This window comes from Neopsephotus bourkii, unplaced genomic scaffold, assembly GCF_033783945.1.
Source record: "Neopsephotus bourkii isolate Nb327-2 ecotype Australia unplaced genomic scaffold, CSIRO-AGI_Nbou_v1 NB_354, whole genome shotgun sequence".
Lineage (NCBI taxonomy): Eukaryota > Metazoa > Chordata > Aves > Psittaciformes > Psittacidae > Neopsephotus > Neopsephotus bourkii.
Genome location: NW_026900860.1, coordinates 967744 through 989925, shown reverse-complemented (window position 1 = coordinate 989925; position 22182 = coordinate 967744). Strand labels below are relative to the sequence as shown.

At 45.8% G+C, this 22182-nt stretch overlaps 1 protein-coding gene across 2 annotated transcripts in view; it reads left to right on the top strand.

Annotated features, from left to right (window-relative positions):
• Positions 1 to 22182, top strand: part of KCNH1 (potassium voltage-gated channel subfamily H member 1) — a 180102-nt gene that overhangs the window by 60618 nt on the left and 97302 nt on the right. The gene's annotated exons all lie outside the window — the stretch shown is intronic.

Sequence of the window (22182 nt, the reverse complement as noted above, 5' to 3'; positions counted from 1 at the left end):
GGCCTGGAACTGAGGGTCAGCTGTGTGCCAGGGTTTGCTGAGGGTATCACTTGGGCTAAGCACAAAGACCTACGAGACTTCAAACCCAGGGCAACTTTTTCTCTATTGATGGCTATTGCGAGCACAGTGTTGTTATTTAGGGACATGCTGGGAAAGGAAAAAGAAACCTTGCCTTGCTAAAAGTGGTCTCTTGGGTAGCTGTTGTCTGTCACCAACCCTGGCAAGAAGACAAAAATCTCTTTGTTTAGGTAGGGACAGTCTTGGCAGATTATTCCCTCACAGTCTCCGCTATGCTTTATTCCTTCTCACTGGATGCTAGTCGTGGTGTTCAAAGAGCTGGTGTGTTACTGCTGTAATTGTTAAGCACCTGTTTGGGATTCCTTAATGTTACCTTGCTGGGATGCTTTTTCCGTTAGAATGAATCCCACAAGTGTCGTGGGTATGTTTCTCGGCTACGGTTTCAGTTTTCCAGTACAGTTTGTAAGTCTCAGTGAAGAGGTAGCGCCAGCAGTTTCCCTCATGGTTAGAATGAGGCTGTTAAGGGCAGGATTTGGTCTGGTTATCTCTAAGTGTGAAAATACATCAGTTTTTTGTGTTAAGAGTAAAGGAATTTAAAAGACCTATTGATGAGCCTGTACTGAGTTCCGTCATTGCTATTCAGTGCAGACAGGGCATGCTGGAGAGATGTGGTCAGTGCTGACACACATCAGAACACAGCAGGCTCCAAACCCTCAATTTTAGCTCTTCAAGTTGCCTCCTCTTTGGATAAGGATGTTTAAGGCCTGCAGGTTTTGTCAGGATTGCTTCTAGTGAAACATAAGGCACTGGTGTCAAAGCCAGCAGAAGGGCAGACTTTATGTGACGTGTATGTAAATGGTGAGCTCCATCTCCAGGCTAGGATGGACCGGAAGGTTTTGCTCAGGTTCACACCACCACTGCTAATGCTATCATAAATCTGCCTGAGCTAACAACCATGGCTGTATGAGGAGTGGCCCATTCATCTGGGGTTAGTCATTTCCTCACCCTAACACACTTCAAAGTGATACTTATAGAAGAAAGAACATGGGGTTTGTGAACATATTAATATGGTAGTGCATTGTTTCCTGGCCTGGTTTGGGGAAATAGGCAAAAATACATGAACTCTGTGCGAGGTGTTATTTTTTACTATGCAAAAGGCAGCAAAAATTAGTTCTGTTTGACGGGAGAGAAGATGAAAGCTGTGAAGTGTTGATGGTTTGGGTTTTTTGGGCATATGGGGGAGAGTTCACACCAAAGTGATGTTGGAGATAATTGCCTTTTTTCTCTTTGTTGCACAGTGTTTCTAAGTGTTTGCCTTGAATTATTTCACAGTAATGAGGAGGATAAGGAAAGCAGAAAGGTATCCCAGCTGTGGGTGACTCTCACCTGATGTCTTTCATATCACATGCTTATTAGTGCAGAATTCTGCTGCCTTTAAGGCTGTTTCTAACGTTTCTTCCTAGAAATAGATTTAAAACACTGAAATATCCTGGCTCTTTCAAACTTTGATCAGTATCTCAACCAGCTTGGTTTGAATTCTGAAGGAACATCCTTAACTCCAGTTAATGTCTGAGGGAGAAGTGCCTAATGCATCCAGGACATGGACTAAGAGGGCACAGGAGTGCAGAAGGAAGAAAGAATATTTCAAGCAGGAGAACTGGGGATAAAATACACGATGAGAGGTCATTTACCTATGAAAAATACTTCAGGCATCTGCCAGAGCCACTGTTTTGCTATGCAGACAGCAAACCCTGCTGGTTCAGTTTATGATTTTATCCTTAAATCACTGGGTCACACAAGTGTAACCTAGAAGATGATTCATCTTATTGGAATGACATTCTGGATTCCCACCTGTGAAACTGGCAAACACCTATAGCACACACAAAGCCTTTCCTTTCTCACTCCTGGGAGGCCTTTTTCTGAAGCAGCAGCAGTATTGCTGAATGATGGAAATCCTGGACAAGGATTTTGTTTTGTATGAGAGTAATCTATTACTCCATTTCTATCCAAGAAAAATCCAGTTAGATAGGCATGGGGGGGGGGGGGGGGGGGAAAAGCAAAATAGCGCATCCACTCATATGACACATCAAGTCACTTGTCATCTAGTGTGTGGAATATGACAGAAGGGCTGAAGGATCTTCTGAGCATCTTTCACTTCTGCATCAGCTTCAAACATTGTATAGTTATTTTAATATCAGATTGCTACTGGGCTCAGACAGTTCTGCTGTAGGTTACAAAAGGTTGGAGTAGGGACAGCTTGCCTTGCTGTAATATATTAAGTGAGTGGTTAACAAATCATGGTATGTTCCTGACCTCTCAGATGAGCTGTCATGACATCTTGAAAATGAATGAGTTATACTTGCCAGATTCAGTGAGTTTTAATGCTTTTTGGCCACTTTTATATTTTAAAGAAAGATTTCTCTGTTAAAGAATTGCAAGTAATGTTCTAGAGGATGCAGATGCTGCGGTGGGTCATTTGCAGTTTTGTTCTTGGAGATGAGCTCTGAAATAGTCCAGACCCGAGCCTGAGTTGCTGTCTGAAGATGTATCTTAAGCAGCGACCTGATGGAAGACATTCTCATCTCCTGAGAAAATCTGGAATATATGTGAAGGTGTCAGTATCCTTCATCCACAGTACAGCAACTGGGTGAGAAATGCAGAAGGAGGCAAGTAACTTACTAATGTTGCTTGGGAGGAAAGGGGGAAATTTATTCTTCTAACTGAAGGGTTTCAACAGCCAGGAGGGTCTAAAATCCTAAATGCCTTGTGGTAAAGAATGAAATAGCTGAGGTATTAAGGCCTGACTGCTCTTACCTCAGCATGAATTAGGAATGGGTTTTTCCTCCTTCGTTGAAATCAAAGCAGTAACTGTACCCAGTGGTGTGGAAAGAAATCCTTCTGGTCAGATAACAGGCAAACCTTGCCCTCCTGTGTCACTATCTCAAACCAGAAATGGGTTGTTTGATAAGCGCTGGTGAGTGGGGTGTTTCAGGGTCACGCTTCGGTAGTTCTTCAGTGTTAATGGAAAGATCTTGAGGGATTTCACTGCAAAATAAGAGGGAGGTGGAGATTGGCGGCATCTTCAAGTGGGCAGAGGCCAAATAGAAGGAGAGAAAATTGGACTTAAAGAACTGATTTCTGTCTTCGAGCTGGAATGAGGGTTTTGTTTCGTGAGTTATTTTGCAGTAAGATTAAGACTTACTACAGAAGCATGGAAAATAATGACAGGAGTTTTGAATCATCCTGGTTCATTAAGACCTTGAACAGTCTCAGAGCTCATAGGCAGTTTGGTTTGGGTTGGAAAGGACCTTAAAGCTCCTCCAGTTCCAACCCCTGCCATGGGCAGGGACCCCTTCTACTGGAGCAGCTTGTTCCAAGCCCTGTGTCCAACCTGGCCTTGAACCCTGCCAGGGATGGGGCAGCCACAGCTTCTCTGGGCACCCTGTGCCAGCACCTCGGCACCCTCACAGGGAATGGTCAGGTTATGGTCACGTCTGCTTTGGCATTTTGTGTGTGTGATCCTGGACAGAGAATGTTCTTTGGCATCAAACACGCAGGTTTGGCAATGATTTTTCTTGGAAATAGCCCAGTATCCACTAGAAATAGTTCATAGAAGCACACCTTAAATCTGATGTGCCCATTCTCCTATTTCCAGTTCTCTTTCCTATAATGGGCCACCAGTTCCTTCCTCCTACTTTTCTGTCACTTCCTTGCATAAGCCCTCGTTTCTGGGCCTGTCAGTGCTCTGAGCTGTGCCATCCCACACGAGCAGCTTCATCCCTTCATCCTGGTTGAGGGGCTGTTTTGGGAGGTTTTTGGTGTGCTTGCACAGAGAGAATCGTAAGAAACAAGGACCTGCAAAAAATACTCAGCTTGCCTTGCTTTGCCCCTTTGCTTTTAGAGAGGGAAGTTCCTATAAGCTGCAATTCCTTCAGTTTCTTACTCTAAACGTCTGTTGGACTGTGAGCTTCTCCTTGAGTTTGGTGCACTTAAATGAGAAGAAGGTGATTTCCTGCACTGCAAAGATAGGCACAGGCTTTGATTTCTTGATTCACTTTTGTTTGGAATATTTTCCATTCTGTTTATTCTTCCTGAGTAAAAGCTTTTCTTCATCTGACTGAAAAAATCATTAGGATTGATTTTATCGGCAGCTAACTATGCCCAAACTAGAATTGCCAAGACCTGTCTTTCTCACACCCCTTACAAATAAGGTGACTGCAGGTTAATAATGAAGTAACAGCTGCGGAATGTGGGAGGGGAAAGTGAGCATTTTTCTGTGAGGGAGCCTTATTCCACATGAAATTACTAACCTCCTGTGAACACCATAGAGGAACTGACAAAGAGGCAAAGTACTTCGAGCAAACTCCTGTGTTGTGGAGGTGCCACACTGATTGTAGCTGCTAGAAGGACAAGACGACCTAACTGTGTGGCACCTTTGGGCTATCGCGCTGTTCTGATCTGCTCGTGCACAGGGAATGTCTAATGCTGCTCTGAACCTTCGTATCTATAATGGTAAACCTCAGTGACAGGAAGCTGTGTGAGGAGTTGCGTGGAGGAGGCATTGGGATCCAGTTGCTAGTGCGCTGTAGTGTAGCACATGGGGAGCTTGGTCCCACACCCAGCTGAGGTGCTGACTTGTGGTGTTACCTTCCATAACCTATTTTCCCTTCTTTGTCCTTCTCGTGCATTAGACTTTGTGCAAGGAGGCAAGAACAGACCCATCTCTCAAAAGGGCATCAGTCTTACCTTGAGCTTGAAGTCCTGCTCAAATGCAAATAGGTGGTATTACAGATACCCACTGTAATGGCATCTGGTCTACCCACTGATGATGATCCCTAAGTTTAGCTCCTGAACCATCCCCAGGCAGAGCTCCATGCATCTAGCTGCTTCCTCAAATAAAGGGCAAGTCACCTTCTGTGCTCTCTCAGCCACCTTGAAGAACCTGTGTCCATCCATTGCAGGGCTCTGGTCTTGTGAACCATCCTACTGTGTCTCCATGATTCCAATGAGGTTATCTCCCTCTAAGTGTACATAGCCTTTCTGTTTGTTCCCCGTGCTGCCTGCATTGGTGTGGGTGTTTCTGAGAGGCAGCTGAGCATGATGAATCCCCAGTACAGGCTGGGAACGGCACTGGGATATGCTGTCTGACCATGAGGGAAGCTTTCTGGAAAAACAGGAGATGGGGAGAGGAAGGTGGGTCAGAATTTGTTCTTTTTTCCCCAATGGTATAAGAGAAGACAGCACACTCCTTGGTGAAAATTACAGCAGACAAATCAATCAAAGCTCCTCCACTTATGGTTGGAAGTATGGGAGCAGCAGTACCTGTGAGGCAGAGATTTGTGTGACACTACCAAGCACCTTCTGGGGTACGCCTTGAAGCTGCCAAGTGGATGGATATTCCTGTTTCCTAATGATGGCATCAGGAGGTTGTCCTTTCAGGGCAGCTGACAGTCTGCTTTTTGGGCTCCTGCTGGTGTGTTAGTGAATGCTCTGTCAGGTGTGAGATGGAAACATGTAGTTCCTGAGCTCTCCTGGCTGCTGGGCTGTGTGGGTGGACAAAAGGGGGAACAGGCGTTGAGAGAGGGAAATAGAACCTGAAGCTGAACCCAATCTTTCTGCCTTTCCCTTTGCAAACTCTTGATCTTTTTTGACTGCTTCCCAAAATAAACCAGATCTTACTCAGTGCTTTTTTAAGATGTTTTTTTCCTTGTTACAGTTACAGACCTGTAGTCCAGCAGAGGAGCAATATTACTCTTCTTCAGTCTTTGTGGCTGAAAAAGCATGGTTCGAAGCATGATGTTTTTAAGCAGATGAAGGCTTGAAAAGGGAATTTGAGATATTTATGTGAGCAGTAGTGCATGCTGAGTTACGAGGCAGGTATGGCCAGTTGACTGTACTGATTTTATCAGGTTTGATTACTGTACTGAACAAAGTGTATGAGATTCTGATCATCATTATGCTGATACAAAGGATATCTCTCTTCATGAGGGTGTAGTTCAGATCCAGAATTGAGTTCTCTTATTCATATGCAGACTTTAATAGCACACAAGACTGTAAGGAAAAAACTATTGTTTTATGGGACTATTGTGATCTATCCTTGGGCAGTCAGACAGAAGAAAATGCTTTGAGTCATTACTAGTTTGGGTTGAAATGGAAACTGTGATGCAGCAAGCAACTATAGCAGAAAGGTATGAATGGTTCAGTACATGGAGTACTGGTGATTGCAAAGGTTCACAGTACAGTGAAATGGGCACCTCAGTAGCTTAGTGGCCAGTGAAATACTGGGGCAGATAAGACATTCAGAAAAGCAGAGAAGATAAGGAGTCTGAGGGCAGCCACACTTCTCAAGCTGTTTGCCTTCAGTCTGCTGTGAGGCTTGCCTTCTCCTCATGCGTTATGGAGGTACCTGTGGTAGAACTGGTCAGGAGAAGAACTAACTTCCCAGCCTTGCACACTATGCACAAACGTGCATAAATTGTTGTTGAATACATAAATACTGCCCTCATATATGCATAGTTATGCATTTTCCTGCCTAAAGCTGTTCTGTAAGCCACATCATGGCTCTGGTCTCTCTTCAGCAGGGATTTAATGTGAGGTGATGTCAGAAGTGGAGAGCAGTGGGGAGGGAAACTGGGAAAGCGTTTGGCAGCTGCACATGAATAAGAAATGGTGTTTCCTGTAAGCTTTTGATGTTGGATATTGCCAAGTATCCCATACAATAGGCAAACATAGTGCACTGTCCTGGTAGGGCTTGGGGCCAGGGTCTGTGGGCTTTAAGGTAACACTGGAGATGGCCAAAGAGTTTGAATAATTTTAGGTGAATGGGCAGTGAAAGAAACTGCTTCCTAGAAGGAGGCAGTAGGGCAGAGAAAAATAAAGACCTTCAATCTGAGTCTGCTGTGTTTGCACATGTGTGTGTGCTGCTAGCGTTGCTTTCCTCCTGTAATTGCTGTCCTGATCTTACACTGCCAGAGTACTGCTTTATACTTTGAAGAGGAAAGCATCTGGTTTTGTACCATGCAGTGATGCATGCAATGGTTGATATGCAGTAATATTTGCACAGCCAAATTCCCCACTGGTTGCTAACAGGAAAGTTTTGCCCATTAGGAGCTACAAAGGAGTAGTTCTCTCTTAACAGCTGTGGAGGACCTTACCATCAGTTGCCACTTGCCTTTAGGACCAAGTACATTCCTATAAAGCAGGGCTTCTTTCTCAAAAGGCCTGCTTTTTGAAACACCCATTAGTTGCAGGTGATTTAAAATGCAACAGGACACTTGTCATTGCTCAACAGGCTGTAGATCCATCTGAAGTAAAAAAATAAAGAGCACTTGCTGTAATTATAACTGAGAAACAGCAAGTTTCCTCCTGGGTCTCTGCTGAGCCCATGTCCAGGGTGGGTAGGGAAAGCAAGCTGCTCTTCTGAGCCCCAGTGCTGACTGCTCAGGTCCTCCAGGAGAGGGATGGCAGCATGTAGATGTGGCAGCTGAAGGAAACAGTCAATACACAATCCACAAAGCTGTTTACTGGGAGGATCAGACTTTACTTTCTGACAGGTTTCTCCTCCACTGACTCCAACTGTGCTGTTCCTGAAGTGTTCTGAGAGGAGTTTCAAAGGCTTTGACCCCGCAGGAGCTGCCAGTGTTCTGAGAGCTTTTGTAGTAAAGGAAGGCAAAGCATCCTCCATCGAAGGGTTGGATTCTTCGGAGGTTGGCTCAGAATCTCTGCTTGTAAATGCACTTACTCTTCCCTCATATGTTATGGGGGCAGATTTTCCAGTTGTGTCCGCTATGAATGTTCAAACAAGAAGCTGCCTATTGACGGAATTGGAGACTATTTTGTGCGCTGTCACACCATTTTTCTGTTAACCCTTGGCAGATTATTTTGACCAGTATTTTCATGGCTGTTTGATAACCTGTGTTTTAACTTCTGCTTTTCCCCACCGGGTACACAGCACACTTGGCTTTATGTTGCTAGGCCTCTGATGCAAAACAGAGCTATGAGTACTTAGCACCGATAAAAAACAATGAACATGGCCTTAAAGAATTATAACTGTCTATACCGGAACACTTCGACCCTGGACAACAGGAGATGAGAGGCATAAGAGGATGTGATTTTTCAAGTTAGCGATGTCAATGGCATCTAAGTAGGATATTTGAGAAAATAGAGGCGGGATTGTGAAACTTGAAATGTGAATGAAAAACTTGACTAGAGAAGTCTAGTAGCATAGCCTAGTTCTGTCAGCTTAAACCCCCTGGTTATTTATGGAAACAACTGCGCTTTCAGTGCTAGTATGAGTTTTTCTGGTCCTGTCGGGAAAGAGCTGCAACGTGCAGATATGCAGTCTCTGTAGTGTAAGAGATGGCTGCACCTTCCCAGTATCAACTGTGATAAAGCTGAGTGCTGATATCAGTGCAATAACAAACCCATCCTGTTCTGTATTATTCCTTGTGTGATCTCTCCGCTGTTTCTGTGGTGCTGGAGCAGGGCCAGAGAAGGGCAACGGAGCTGGTGCAGGGCCTGGAGCCCAAGTGTGATGGGGAAGGGCTGAGGGACCTGGGGGGTTCAGGATGGAGAAGAGAAGGCTCAGGGGGGACCTGATGGCTCCCTACAACTGCCTGACAGGAGGATGGAGCCAGGAGGGGCTGGGCTCTGCTCCCAAGGAACAAGGGATGGGACAAGAGGAAATGGCCTCAAGCTGCACCAGGGCAGGTTCAGACTGGAGATTAGGAACAATTTGTTGACTGAAAGGGTTGTGAAGCATTGGAACAGGCTGCCCAGGGCAGTGATTGAGTCACCATCTCTGGAGGTATTGAAAAGACATGTAGATGTGGTGCCTAGGGACATGGTTTAGTGATGGGACTGTCAGTGTTAGGTTTCTGATTAGATTCAATGGTCTTAAAGGTCTTTTTCAACCTAAATGATTCTGTGATCATAAACCAGCTTGATTGGACCAGTGTCTTCCTATTAAAAAGGGAAAAGAACCTGAATCCTCAAAGAGCTAGCTTTTTTATTGATAGCTTTCTGCCTTCCACAGGCTGATGATGTGTTTTATGTTATTGCTTGTGTACTGAGTCCTTCCTACCATTTCTGATTTTACTGCTATTATCTGTCTGCTGCCATCATGATAGCATTAGAAACAAAATGTTGCAACACCTATAATTAGGGTTGTCTACACATTTTCTTTCTATTTCCCATTTGGCTCATATTTCTAACTTTCTAAATCTATTTCCAAGTTGAGATAATCAAGGTCAGCCATTTCTGAGAGCAAGGGTGTTGTTTGTCCATGTAACAAAACGGGATTTTGATCTTCAGAGCATATATATAAGAACAGCAGGGCTGGAAGTTGAAATATGACAGCAAGGGAATACTCACAGAGCAGAATCCTTAGAAAAAAACAGAGCCTTCTTTCAAGAAACATGCCAACAGTGTAGGGACCTTTAATAGCAACCCACTGGAAAATGCTGGCCTTGAAAGGCACACAAAATTACACAGTTACTGAGATAGCCATATGCATAGTTTAAGGTCAGTTGAATTGCTGAATAGATGTAAAAAATATGTGTATTGCCTTCTCTGGATGAGTCACAAGAGAATTAATCATGGAAGATAGGGAAGCAGGGAGATAATTGACTTTAGTGCTACTCAGGAGAAGATGGGCATGTTTAGCTTCTGAAAGTCCGGCTCTGAAGACAAGCTAAGGCATGTAGGAACCCTTTAGCTGCCTGTGCCTGCAGCCCAGCCTAGCAGACTGACCACATCCACAAACTATGGGGAAGCAGCCACTGGGAGAAGCAGCATGTGCTGGGCGTCCAGCTGCAGGAGCATCCGCAGACATGGTTCACAGGCAGTTCTGTGCTAGACCTCACCCAAGCTGTGTTGTTATGCACAGGTATTTGTTAGCACATCTGTCAGTGACTTGTTGGTGTGTTTTGGATTGTCTAAAGTTGGAGCTTTTTGCATTATTTTGTTTGCTGAGACCCGTACGAGCATCCTCCTTTGTGCCTTATTCAGACAGTATATCCTCCTCTGCTGTGCTCCTCTCTAGCCCACTGTGATTCCAGAAAGCGCCGTGTGCTTCATTTCAGGCACTGATTTTTTAGATACGTGGGACAGGCAATTAGTGAGTTAATTGGTGATGTCTGTCTGTTGCAATTAACCTAATTATGGGTTTGATTACATTAATTAAACTCTTGTCCTAGACATCAGCTGTTTAATCATTTGCCTTCAGGCTCCTCCTTACTTGGGGCCTTTCTGAAACCTGGTTTGGGTTGGCAGAGTTGAGGAGTGAGTGTGTGATACTGGCACATGTGTGTCAGCACCAACACTGCAAACACTTTTCCCCCTTAAACTTTCTCTTACTAAAACCCTATTGTAAAAATGTCATTGATAACTTCTCTACAGCTGTTCTTTGGAAGCTATTTGAAAGTGTGACTCTCCTCTAGGGTCATGGGAGTTTACACTGCTTTGCCTTTTTGGTACGTATGTGTGCTGTGTGTTGTGCTTATGGATGCTGTGCTGGATGTGCAGACTCTGAGAGGAAAAGTCTTGCTTGGCTGCTGTAGCATTAATATATTTTCCCCCAGCACAGTTAGCTGGTTTGCATGACTGTTTTGGAGAGCCATTGACTTGTAATGGGACAGGATTTGGGAACAGAACCACCAGTGGCATAGCATGGTAGGAAAGTAAGGGTACGTTTCTGAGCTTTATGAGATAATCCTGTCTTTGGTAGCCATACTGAAATGAGCAGTGAATTTTGGCGTTTCTGCTGTTTAGAAAGTCAGCAGAGGTCTGGTGGAAATCAGTAAGGATGTGGATTTTCAGTGGAAAGCACTTTTAAGGCTTACTTTAAGGTAGAAACGTAGCATCTTTGACTTCTTGTAAGTAGATTATGGCAGAGACTCACTGATTAATTCCCAAACTCTTCAATTCTGGTTGCTTCTCCTTTTGTCTTCTGGATAAATATCATTGATATTGGAGATACTGCAGTGGTGGCTAGTAATTCTCATTGCAGAAAAGTCAGTGCTGTGGTTCAGTGTTTGTCAGCTGAGGGGTAGTACTCTTCTTGAAGTACCTGTGAGGGAGAGAAGAACTTGCTCAGTGAAGATACTTCTTTCCTTCCCTATTCATCGTGTTGTCTAATTGTTTCTCCATGTGAAAGCTTGAGCCCTTGTGCTGATGTTTTAGGCCAGACAACAGTAATTCAAACACACTGCAAATGCTGGGCTGTTGACTGAGACCCTGGTGATAGACTGTACCATTTAATGACAAGATGGTTTGTGTTAGTTCTTCTTGAACTGAGTAGCCTTCATCAGGGGTACTCTGGCAGTAACTTAGAGTGATAAGGAGGTGTGGACATAGGGAGGTGGTACTAGTATCAGAAATGAGGTATGTTGTACATGAATCCAGTGCAAAGGTTTTCTGCCTAGAAGCTGAACATCAGATCTGATAGCTAGGTTCACTTAGCTGAGCATTGGTAAGCAAGCCACACTTGTGTCCCCTCATGGCAATTCATTGCATATGCACCTGGGAAGTCCAGGCCAGATTGTGGCTTTCCCAAAAGCAAGGAGAAATGTAGGTCTTCTCTATGGATTGTTAGCTGACAGAAAGCAATGAAGAAATGGGTACTTCAGCAAGAAAAGACTAACTCTGGTGGAGTGAGTCCTATGGCAACATGGATGCTGCTACACCTTCCTCAGGATAACTCGGATCTTGCAAATCTGAGCACTGAAGCTGGTGCGTAGGACTGGTTAATCCACAGCCTTGTAACAACTGTAATGATTTATATGGCTATAAACATTTGCATGCTGCCTTTGTGTCGTGTTTTCATCCAGCCTGTGCAGAATAGTGTGACTGTACATGCAGTGTAAAGGGAAACTGAACAATCCCATGCAAATATCTGTTATCTGGCAACACAGACTTTGCTGATGCTGCACCACTAGCTCAGCTTCTGATGCTCGCGGAATGAGCGCAAAGGACTAATGCAGAAGTGATGTTGTCTGAGTGGATTACTGCAATGGGTGACAAACACACACAAAAAAGGAGGAATTCAGCTCTGCGCATGTGTGTGTGTAAAACAAGTATTTGTGCTTGCTGAATGCTTCAGTGTGCCCCTGTGTTGGGGTTCTGGTCTCTTGGGGCACTCAGCAGCCCCGTGTCATTGTTTCAGCTGGGGGTGCTCTGCAGCTTGACGTACCAAGCCTCAGGTTAGAAAGATGCTTTTCAGGGCTGCGAAGCACTTCAAATTGATGGCACTTTTAGAGCGAATACCTTTCCAGGAGACTGAACAGCAGCGAGCCTACAGAAGGCAATTCCTTTATCCACAGCCTTATCCCTTGTGATTGCTGTGACGATTAAATAACTCCAGAGCAGCAGAAGTTTGACTGGCATTTGCCTTGAGTGTTCTTGCGCAGTGCTTCCTTAATGAGCTCCCACACTTCCAGCGCGCAGAGCTCTCCGAGCTCTCGCGTTTAGTGTAATAGAAGTCACTTGGATGGGAGGGAGAAAGGGGCGGCCATGAGGGGCTAGGGGAGATTCTGAGGGGAGAGCAGGGGCCGCCATGAGGGGTAAGCGGAAATAGTGATGGGAGAGGAGGATGGGCGTGAGAGGTGAAGGGAGATCATGGTGGGAGAGGAGGGGCGGCCATAAAGGGTAAAGGAAGATCATGAGGGAGATCGTGAGAGGAAAGAAGGGGTGGCCGTGAGCGGTGAGGGGAGACTGTGAGGCGAGAGAAGAGGTGCCCATGAGGGGAGAGCAGGGGCGGCCATGAGGGGTAGGGGCAATTGTGAGGGGAGAGGAGGGGTGGCCATGAGGGGTACGGGCAATTGTGAGGGGAGATCATGAGGGGAGAGCATGGGCGGCCACGAGGGGTAGGAGAAATAGTGACGGGAGATCATGAGGGGAGAGGAGGGGCAACCATGAGGGGAGAGCAGGGGAGGCCATGAGGGGTATGGGCAATTATGAGGGGAGAGCATGGGCGGCCATGAGGGGTAGGAGAAATAGTGACCGTAGATCACGAGGGGAGAGTGTGGGCAGCCATGAGGGGTAGGAGAAATAGTGACGGGAGATCATGAGGTGAGAGCATGGGCAGCCATGAGGGGTAGGAGAAATAGTGACCGTAGATCATGAGGGGAGAGCGTGGGCGGCCATGAGGGGTAGGAGAAATAGTGACAGGAGATCATGAGGTGAGAGCATGGGCAGCCATGAGGGGTAGGAGGAATAGTGACGGGAGATCATGAGGGGAGAGCGTGGGTGGCCATGAGGGGTAGGAGAAATAGTGACGGGAGATCATGAGGGGAGAGCATGGGCAGCCATGAGGGGTAGGAGAAATAGTGACGGGAGATCATGAGGGGAGAGCGTGGGCAGCCATGAGGGGTAGGAGAAATAGTGACGGGAGATCATGAGGGGAGAGCGTGGATGGCCATGAGGGGTTAGGGGAGGTCCTGAGGGGAGAGCAGGGGAGGCCGTGAGGGGTACGGGCAATTGTGAGGGGAGATAATGAAGGGAGAGCAGGGGCTGCCATGAGGGGTAAAGGGGAAATCGTGACTGGAGAGGAGGACAGCATGAGGGATGAGGGGAGACCATGATCGGAGAGAAGAGGTGGCCATGAGGAGAGAGCAACGGCGGCCATGAGGGGTAGGGGCAATTGTGAGGTGAGATCATGAGGGGAGAGGAGTGTGGCCATGAGAGTTGAAGGGAGGTCATGATGGGAGAGGAGGGGCGGCCATAAAGGGTAAGGAAGATCATGAGGGAGATCGTGAGAGGAAAGAAGGGGTGGCCGTGAGCGGTGAGGGGAGACTGTGAGGCGAGAGAAGAGGTGGCCATGAGGGGAGAGCAGGGGTGGCCACGAGGGGTAGGGGCAATTGTGAGGGGAGAGGAGGGGTGGCCATGAGGGGTAGGGGCAATTGTGAGGGGAGATCATGAGGGGAGAGTGTGGGCGGCCATGAGGGGTAGGAGAAATAGTGATGGGAGATCATGAGGGGAGAGCGTGGGCGGCCATGAGGGGTTAGGGGAGATCCTGAGGGGAGAGCAGGGGAGGCCGTGAGGGGTAGGGGCAATTGTGCGGGGAGATAATGAAGGGAGAGCAGGGGCTGCCATGAGGGGTAAAGGGGAAATTGTGACTGGAGAGGACAGCCATGAGGGATGAGGGGAGACCATGATCGGAGAGAAGAGGTGGCCATGAGGAGAGAGCAAGGGCGGCCATGAGGGGTAGGGCCAATTGTGAGGGGAGATCATGAGGGGAGAGGAGGGTGGCCATGAGAGTTGACGGGAGGTCATGATGGGAGAGGAGGGGCCACCATAAAGGGTAAGGAAAGATCATGAGGGAGACTGTGAGAGGAAAGGAGGGGTGGCCATGAGGGGTGAGAGATGATCGTGAGGCGAGAGAAGAGGTGGCCATGAGGGATAGGGGCAATTGTGAGATCATGAGAGGAAAGCAGGGGCAACCATGAGGGGTAGGGGCAATTGTGAGGGGAGATCATGAGGGGAGAGCAGGGGCCGCCATGAGGGGTAAGAGGAAATCATGACAGGAGAGGAAGATGGCCATGAAGGGTGAGGGGAGATTGTGAGGCAAGAGAAGAGGTGGCCATGAGGGGTAGGGGCAATTGTGAGGGGGGAGATCATGAGGGGACAGGAGGGGAAACCATGAGGGGTTAGGGGAGATCATGAAGGGACAGGAGGGAGGCCGTAAGAGTTGAAGGGAGATCATTATGGGAGAGGAGTAAAGGAAGCTCATGAGGGAGATTGTGAGAGGAAAGGAGGGGTGACCATGAGGGACTAGGGGTCGCCATGATGCATGGGGAGTGAAGGGCAGTTGTGAGGGGAGGTCATGAGGGGAGAGCAAAGGTGGTTATCGGATGTCAGGGATGGCTGCGAGGCATGTGGGATGACCATCAGGGGAGCTTTTCAGGGGAGATGAGGGGTGGCCATGAGGGGTAGGGGCAGCAGCTGTAGAGTGTGGGCCACTATGGGGGGAAGATGATGAGGGGTGGCTGCGAATGGAGATCGTGAGGGGCAGCCATGAGGGGAGATCTCGAGGGGAGATTGGTTTGCCCTCAGTGCCATGGGTCAGTGGTGGGCTTGGCAGTGCTGGGGTAGTGGATGGGCTTCGTGATCATAAAGGTCCTTTCTAACCCAGTTGGTTCTATGATTCTAGGGTTGTAATGCTGAAGAAGTGTTTTTTGGTTTTTTTTTGTTTGTTTATTTGTTTGGTATTGTTTGGGGTTTTTGTTTTACTTTTTAAAGACTTTTATTAGCAGTTGTCCTTTCTATGTGGTGTATAGATTAAGGCAAGTAAAGGTTTTATATTCATTACAACTTAATTCTAACTTTAGTCTAGCTGGAAGCGTAAGCATATCAGACAGTACAGGGGTACTATACAAGGACAATACAGGAAGGAACCCCCCCCGATATTAGCACTGGAAGATTCCAAGGTATTTCTTTAAACTGCAAAATACTTATGAACTGTCATGAAACTGCTCTGATAATGCATTCCCACTGCCATTGCTGCTGGAATCACTAAAGGACATTGCTGCTTTGCAAAGGCTGAGGAAGAGGAGACTGAAGCAAGCAGCAGCAGAGGCAGTCAGGACTGGGCATCAGCTGCATGAGCTGTTCAGGTCTCAGTGGTCATCAGTGGGAAGGGGAAACGTTTTAATGTGTAGGGTGAGGTGTAGAAAGACTTCCTTTCAAGGTCTTCTGTCTTCTCTGTGGTACACGTACATGTTTTCTCCCTCCTGCACTCAGGTTTGGATCATGGAAACAGAGTCCTAGGGCTTCTGGTTTGTGAATCCTGATGGTGATTCCAATCAAAAATGGTTTACTGAGCAATTTCCTGCTTTCCTGTGCCCTTCTCAGACCGTGCTAACGTACAGTGTGGAACGGGGCAGCATTTAGAACTGTTGAAGATTTCACATCTCTACATTGTCAGTGGTGGAAAAATAATGTCAAACAGGTAAGGCTCCCAGCAAAATAGCAGCTGGGGAGAAAAAATGGTTCAAGATGCTGGCAGCATGCTCAGAAGAATGAGAATCTCCTCTCCTTCCAGCTGAGAAGGAGTGATCTCTAGACGCTGTCCCTAGTGGCACGGGGAGGAGAACCTGGGCAAGTGAATGTGCTGTGAAGAGGTCTGTGGTTGTGCAGAAGCTCTTCAAGCTCTTTCTGCCAGTCCACAGAGTAGCATGAAGGATTTACCCTTCCCTTTCACACCCTGCTTTTGACAACCTGTTTACTTAGGCTTTGTATGAAGGATACGGTTAGGACCCAACAGTTTCATTCTCTTTAGTGTCCTCTGCAGTAATCTGTCTGGGTTTGTTGTTTAGCTCCCTTGGCTTGTTCTGAAGTGTTTATTCTTTCATCTTTCTGGCTTATTGCCTAAGCTTTCAGAATTAAAAAAATGGAGAAAAGTAAATAAAAATCTTAAGAGTATTTGCTTTAAGATATAAAAAAATGAGCAATTTATTTTCATTAGCCTCGAGCTAAGACAACATCCTCACCATGCTATTTGTTATTACAGGCACTGTGTTTCGCTGGTCTGACTTGCACATTTTAAAGTGTCTTGCATTGCAGTCACAATGTCAACACTCTTCAAACAAAGCTTTTAGGGATGTTTGTAAGACACAGCTCAGCCTACTACTGCAGCATTTCATTTACAGGTCTTAGTGAATGCTGTCTTAAACAGTTTCTTCATTAAGCACCAGGGTTTTGGTATGATTTCTGAAGAAATGCAGATTTACCCAGAGACAGTGTTTCTGTATTCTCCTGGGAGCTGGTTACTAAATGTTCAGAGATTATCAGTGCTTGTTAGCCTCTAGAAGCTGCAGAAGGTTCTGGACATAGTAAATGAATGTCATGGCCTGCAAAGGAAATAACCTGAGAGGTAAAGGGCAAAGCAAAAGGGGAAAAAAAAACCCAAACTCTGCTGCTTATCTCATCAGTGCTAAAAGATACTGCAGGTACAGTGCAGGAGCCAGTGGGTACTAGAGCACAGGGGAAAGGACCTGCATTGGCACGTCTGGGCTGAGTTCCCAGCACTGTCCCACACTGTCCCGTGTGACTTCCTACAAACTGCTCTGTGTCTCTGCTTTAACTGCCTTGCCTCGCTAACTCTTCACATCTTACTAGTAGAGAATGTCTTTTACTGTGCTCTGTACGTACCATACCACTGTCTTAGCTATTCCCTACCTCTGCAGTGCTACTGAAGTGTGTCTTCTTGACTTGGAGGGTATTGGTATCGGTAAAGGCAAGCCTGTACATAAAACAGGATGTTTAAACTTTCTCTGTATTTTCACCAGTTCAGCTATCACCTGGTGCTCTGTGTTCCACATTCCCAACCTCACCTATATTCCTTTTCTGCTCCTTCATACCCCCTCTTGCTTAGGCTTGCATCCCTGTTTCTCCCCTTTCTCCCTTCCTCCAACCCATGAAGAGTCTCTGTTGTCTCAGCCATCTAATTTACCTTTGATTCCCTCCTAGTCATTAGGCTTCTCTATTGAGGCCAAGAAGGTCTGGCAGCCTCTTTGATGGGTCTGCTAAGCTGTTGATTTAAATTTTGCAGGCTCTGTGATGCAGAGAGACTGCTAAATCACTGCTCCCATAACCGGTTTGTGGAAGGCTGGAGCAAGACAGAGTATTGAAGGGAAAACTGGAAGAGGTGGGAGAAAACAGGAGGGCAAAACTTCTGGAAGGAAGCATGAAGTATAATTTTGGGCCAGGTAGATGACAAGAATTTGACAGCAGGAAAAGGTTTGAAGAAGAGAATGTGTGTGCATGTGTAGATGGAGAAGGCAGATAGGCTTTTATCCATCAGAGGAGCATTTGTCAGAGGGAGCTGAAACCATGGTGACTGGATCCTGAATGCTCAACATCAGGAGTGATATTTAGGGACAGCTTCAAGAGATGCTTGTCCAGCAAATCTAGCTGTGTGATTTGCAGGTAGGCTTACTTAAAAAACAGGCAAGAGAACAACAAACCAAAACCCTAAAAACAACCCCCAAAACAATGAAACCACCAACCACCAATGGTACAGGGCTCTGTACCATTCAAAGCATGTCAAGTGAGCTTGACAGAAAAATATTTTAATAGCCTGGTGCTCATGTGCTGGTTGATTACAGCAACAGATCAAAGATGAGTATTCTGTCAAGAACCATTAATATCTGTCAGCCAGTACGAGCTATAGAATATCCAACATTTGAGCTATTGAAAAGCATTCTATCCTTGCTTGTTCCTAAGACCAGTAAATCAATATTCATGGCGGCGTACAGAGCTTACAAACAGTCTTCACTGCACGTAGCTTTTAAAAGATGAGCGTGCAGGTTATTACCACAATTTGTTTAAGTGCTAAAACAAGTTCCTGCATTTTTACTTCTTTACAATTTGATAACTTCAATGCCTGTAAATGGCATGGAATTTATTTGCCACAGTTGTTTGCCCAGCTCCTACTGTTTAGCCTCGAATTACTGTATAGAATCATAAAATAGTTAGGGTTGGAAAGGACCTTAAGTTCATCCAGTTCCAACTCCCCTGCCGTGGGCAGGGACACAAGGTCTTCTTGCTGCCTCCATCAGTGGGGCAGAGATTTTAAGATCTGGTAGAAGGCTACTTAGATGATACTGTTATGTGGCAGAGAATTACAGAAGGCAATTTCTTCAGTGCTTAAACAAGAGGAAGACTTGTGATAACTGCAGAAACTGTCTTGGAAGTCCTGTGGTGTTGTGAAAATAATCCCTGATCTGCAGGAATTGTCAGGGAATACCTCATTAAGGACTTCTGCAGGATTAGGCTAGATCCAGTGTTGTGGCAGCAGAGAGTGAGGTTCTGAACTGTCAGGACTTTGAATTTTGGAATCCAAAGGTGAGGGCTTAAGTTCTGGAGGAGCTGTTCTCATCTCATGTGCTCTGAATCACAGTGACGAACAGTTTACTCTGAGGTTTGACTGCTGGTGATGTGCTAGGGCTAACTTAAACTGAGACTCTAGCTACTCTTACCAGTTGCTACAGCCACCTTATATTCCTGGGGTTCCTAAGACTTCGTTCGTGCACACATGTGAAATCACTTAAACCAATCTTAGAAATTGCCTGTTTCCTAGGATCTTTGGGAGGTGCTAGGTGGGGTAGTAGGTGTTCTTCACATGCTGGAGAACTCTCAAAGGAAAGCTTCCTGGAGCATGCCTGCCAGAAAATGTGCTACTCTGTGAGAGGTGAGAGCAGAGAGGTCTGTGTTTGTGGCCAGAGATACATGTCTCTCCTATTCTAGTCAGTTGCTTCATGGCTAAAAGGCTCTAAGGATATGGAGATTTTGGCTTCATATCCCTGCTGTATTTATGGAGATTGGAACAGGTCTAACTCTTTCCTAACTCTCCTTGATACCCAGTCACCTTTCAGTGAAGGAAGTCTACAGGAAAATGGGGTACCCGTGTTCAGGTCTCTACTCCTGCACTGAGGTTTGAAACACAGGCCTGTTGTATCCCAGACATTGCAGGGGATATAGTTTCAGCCTTCCCTAAATCATTCTTCTGAAAGCAAGGAAAAGCTTTGTGTGCTTAATTACTGCATGAGGTTTGTAGATGCAAATTATTTACAGAGGTATTTCATTATCTTAGAGTCCTCTGTACCTTTTATTGGCCAGCTTCAGTTTACAGCATCTGCAAATGCCATTCTTGTGTGCCTTACTGGTTCAGGCTCTGCACAAGCAATAGAGTGCTCTGAAAAGTTCCCAGGGGGATATTACTACATCATTACTTCTGACTGTGTAAGTTTGTATATGTGCAAATATGTTTGCATTTTGTGCTGGCTTGATGACCAACTCACCAAAGCACAAAACACAGCTATCTGATGTTTTTAGGTGTCAGATGATTTCAACATAATGAGGCAGTATCTCTTATGCAGTAACATCTACCCCTGAATATAATGATGTATCTCTTTTAGAAGTTAGGTGTGGAACTCCCAGCTGTATGCATGCTTCCCTTTACTGCTGCTTTCAGTCCTGCCAAGCTGTAATAAGCCAGCAGAGTCAGCCTGGGAGACAAGCATCTTCAAAAATGGAGCCATAGGAACAGTAATGATGGCTCATTTCTGAAAGTTAGGCTAAAACCCTCTTCACCAATCCAGAGAGAAGCATTCTTCTCGCGTGCAGTCATCCAGGGCTTCTCATTAAAAACCCAAACAGTTGTTTCAGTGGTTTTGGGTTTGTTGTTTTTCTGATGCCCTGTGTGTCTTCACTGACCTGTCATTTTACTTGTCAGTAAAGCAGGCCCCCTAGAGAAGCCACTGTGGATGAGCTTTTCCCGTGTCGCATTCCTGCACATAGTGTATGTACCTATTGATTTTGGCCTGCAAGTGCATCTGTGATGAGTGTGTGGGAGGAGCATGACTCAGACCTAGTCATTCTGATGGCAATTATTCTTCAACCACCTCAAATTAGTCTTCAACTGTGAATGTTGTCTTTATATCAGATATAATTAAAAACATCATAACAACATAATTAAAAAGTATTCTTATTTGTGTTATAAACATCATTAAATATTTGCAGCTACTTAATGACACTGGAGAAGGGAAGCTGTTGGACCGGTTTGTATGAAGGTTTGTTTGGGAAGTGTTTGAAAACCCTACATGGAATATAGTCTCATAAGTTGTTTGTACTTGTTGCGTGTGCAAGATGGGATTGGCAGGTCACTCAGTGTCAGCTGGAGAGCATCTTGCAGTCCTTCTGTGGTTATTGAAATCACAACACCCCAGGAGCCTGGCTTACCAAGGTGATTACATCAGATGCTGCACACTGAGCTGCAGAGAAGCAAAACAGGCAGGCACAGCACAATCCAGTTAAGGGCAATAGCTTTAGGGGCTTAATTTCATAGTAAAGTTGATCTGAACTGAGAACTAATTGTCCTTAACTCTGGTATCTATTCATTCTGTCAGGTGCAGCCATGCTCTTACCTCTAGTGGGCTGGCCTGTCAACTGAACAGGCTTGACAGCTCCTTGATGATTAACACAACCTCTGTGTGCAGTCAGTGGAGATCACTGGTTGTTGTGCAGCGTGACTGCTTGGAGAAAAGGCAGCTTGAAGGTTGCTAGGGAGTGGAATCCAGGTAAGCTACAGAAGACCCAGGCTGCCTTCCAGTTAAACTCTTTCTGTTGTTTTAAGGGTTTTGTTAAACTGCTTTTTAGTTTGGGGACAGTGCAGTTAATCCAGAGAAGTTACTTCCCTCTGGAATCTGGGGGACAAGGGATGTGCAAATTTTCGTATCAGCTACCCAGGAATCTTCCACCCACCTCTGGTTCACTTCACAGTGAAACCAGGTACCTTCATCCCACTCTGCTCTTACATGGGTCTAATATATAGGCACTAAAATTTTACCTTTTCTTTTGTTCCCAGAGAAGACAAAGCCTAAAGAAGGACTGTGATGTACTTACTACATAGGCAGCAAAAGCTTTTGTAACTCAGTGGATGAAAGTTGGTCGTCAAAGAGAACTGTTTTGTCTCAGTGTTTCTCCTAACTGTGTCTTTAACATTAATCACAGGCATACATGCTCACACCTGTGGAATAGCGTTTAAAGCCTTTGTTTAAGTGCATAGCTGAGTTGAGGTTTTAAGCCTAATGAGAAGTGAGATCATTGCAGCCTCAGGGGAGGCTTTGGGCCTTTTCTTCTTGTAGTCTTACTGGTGGATTCAGATACGAATGTACTCAGCAAAATATGCAGCCAGCTGCCAGCTTCCCACTTGGGCACTCTGGTGGGAGTAGAGGGAATCTGCCTGAATCCATTTATCATTGGGAACACAAGATTACTCTAAATATCTCACTCAAATGTAAGAGACCTTCATTAAATGAGGTCTGGAGCAATGACCAAAAGGAATCACAGTGATTCCCATCGGTCACTGAGTGCTGCCCAAGAGAGTGATGCTTGGGCGGTTGTCAGAAAGTGACTTTAGGTATCAAACTCTTGTGTTGCATCAATGATGAGGGGAAGTGCAGTGCAGAATTCAGTGTATGTAAGTGCTGGATGGTGGCTTTGCTATGCAAAATTCAGATCCAGTTCTGAACTCTCAGAGGCCACGGGTGGGTTACTGCAAAATCAGGCTCCAGTTGCCAACAGGAATGGGCCCAAGCCAGCATTGTAGGGAAGGGCCCACAAAGTTTGGATAAAACATTATCACTTTGAGCCTCTCTAGATTTC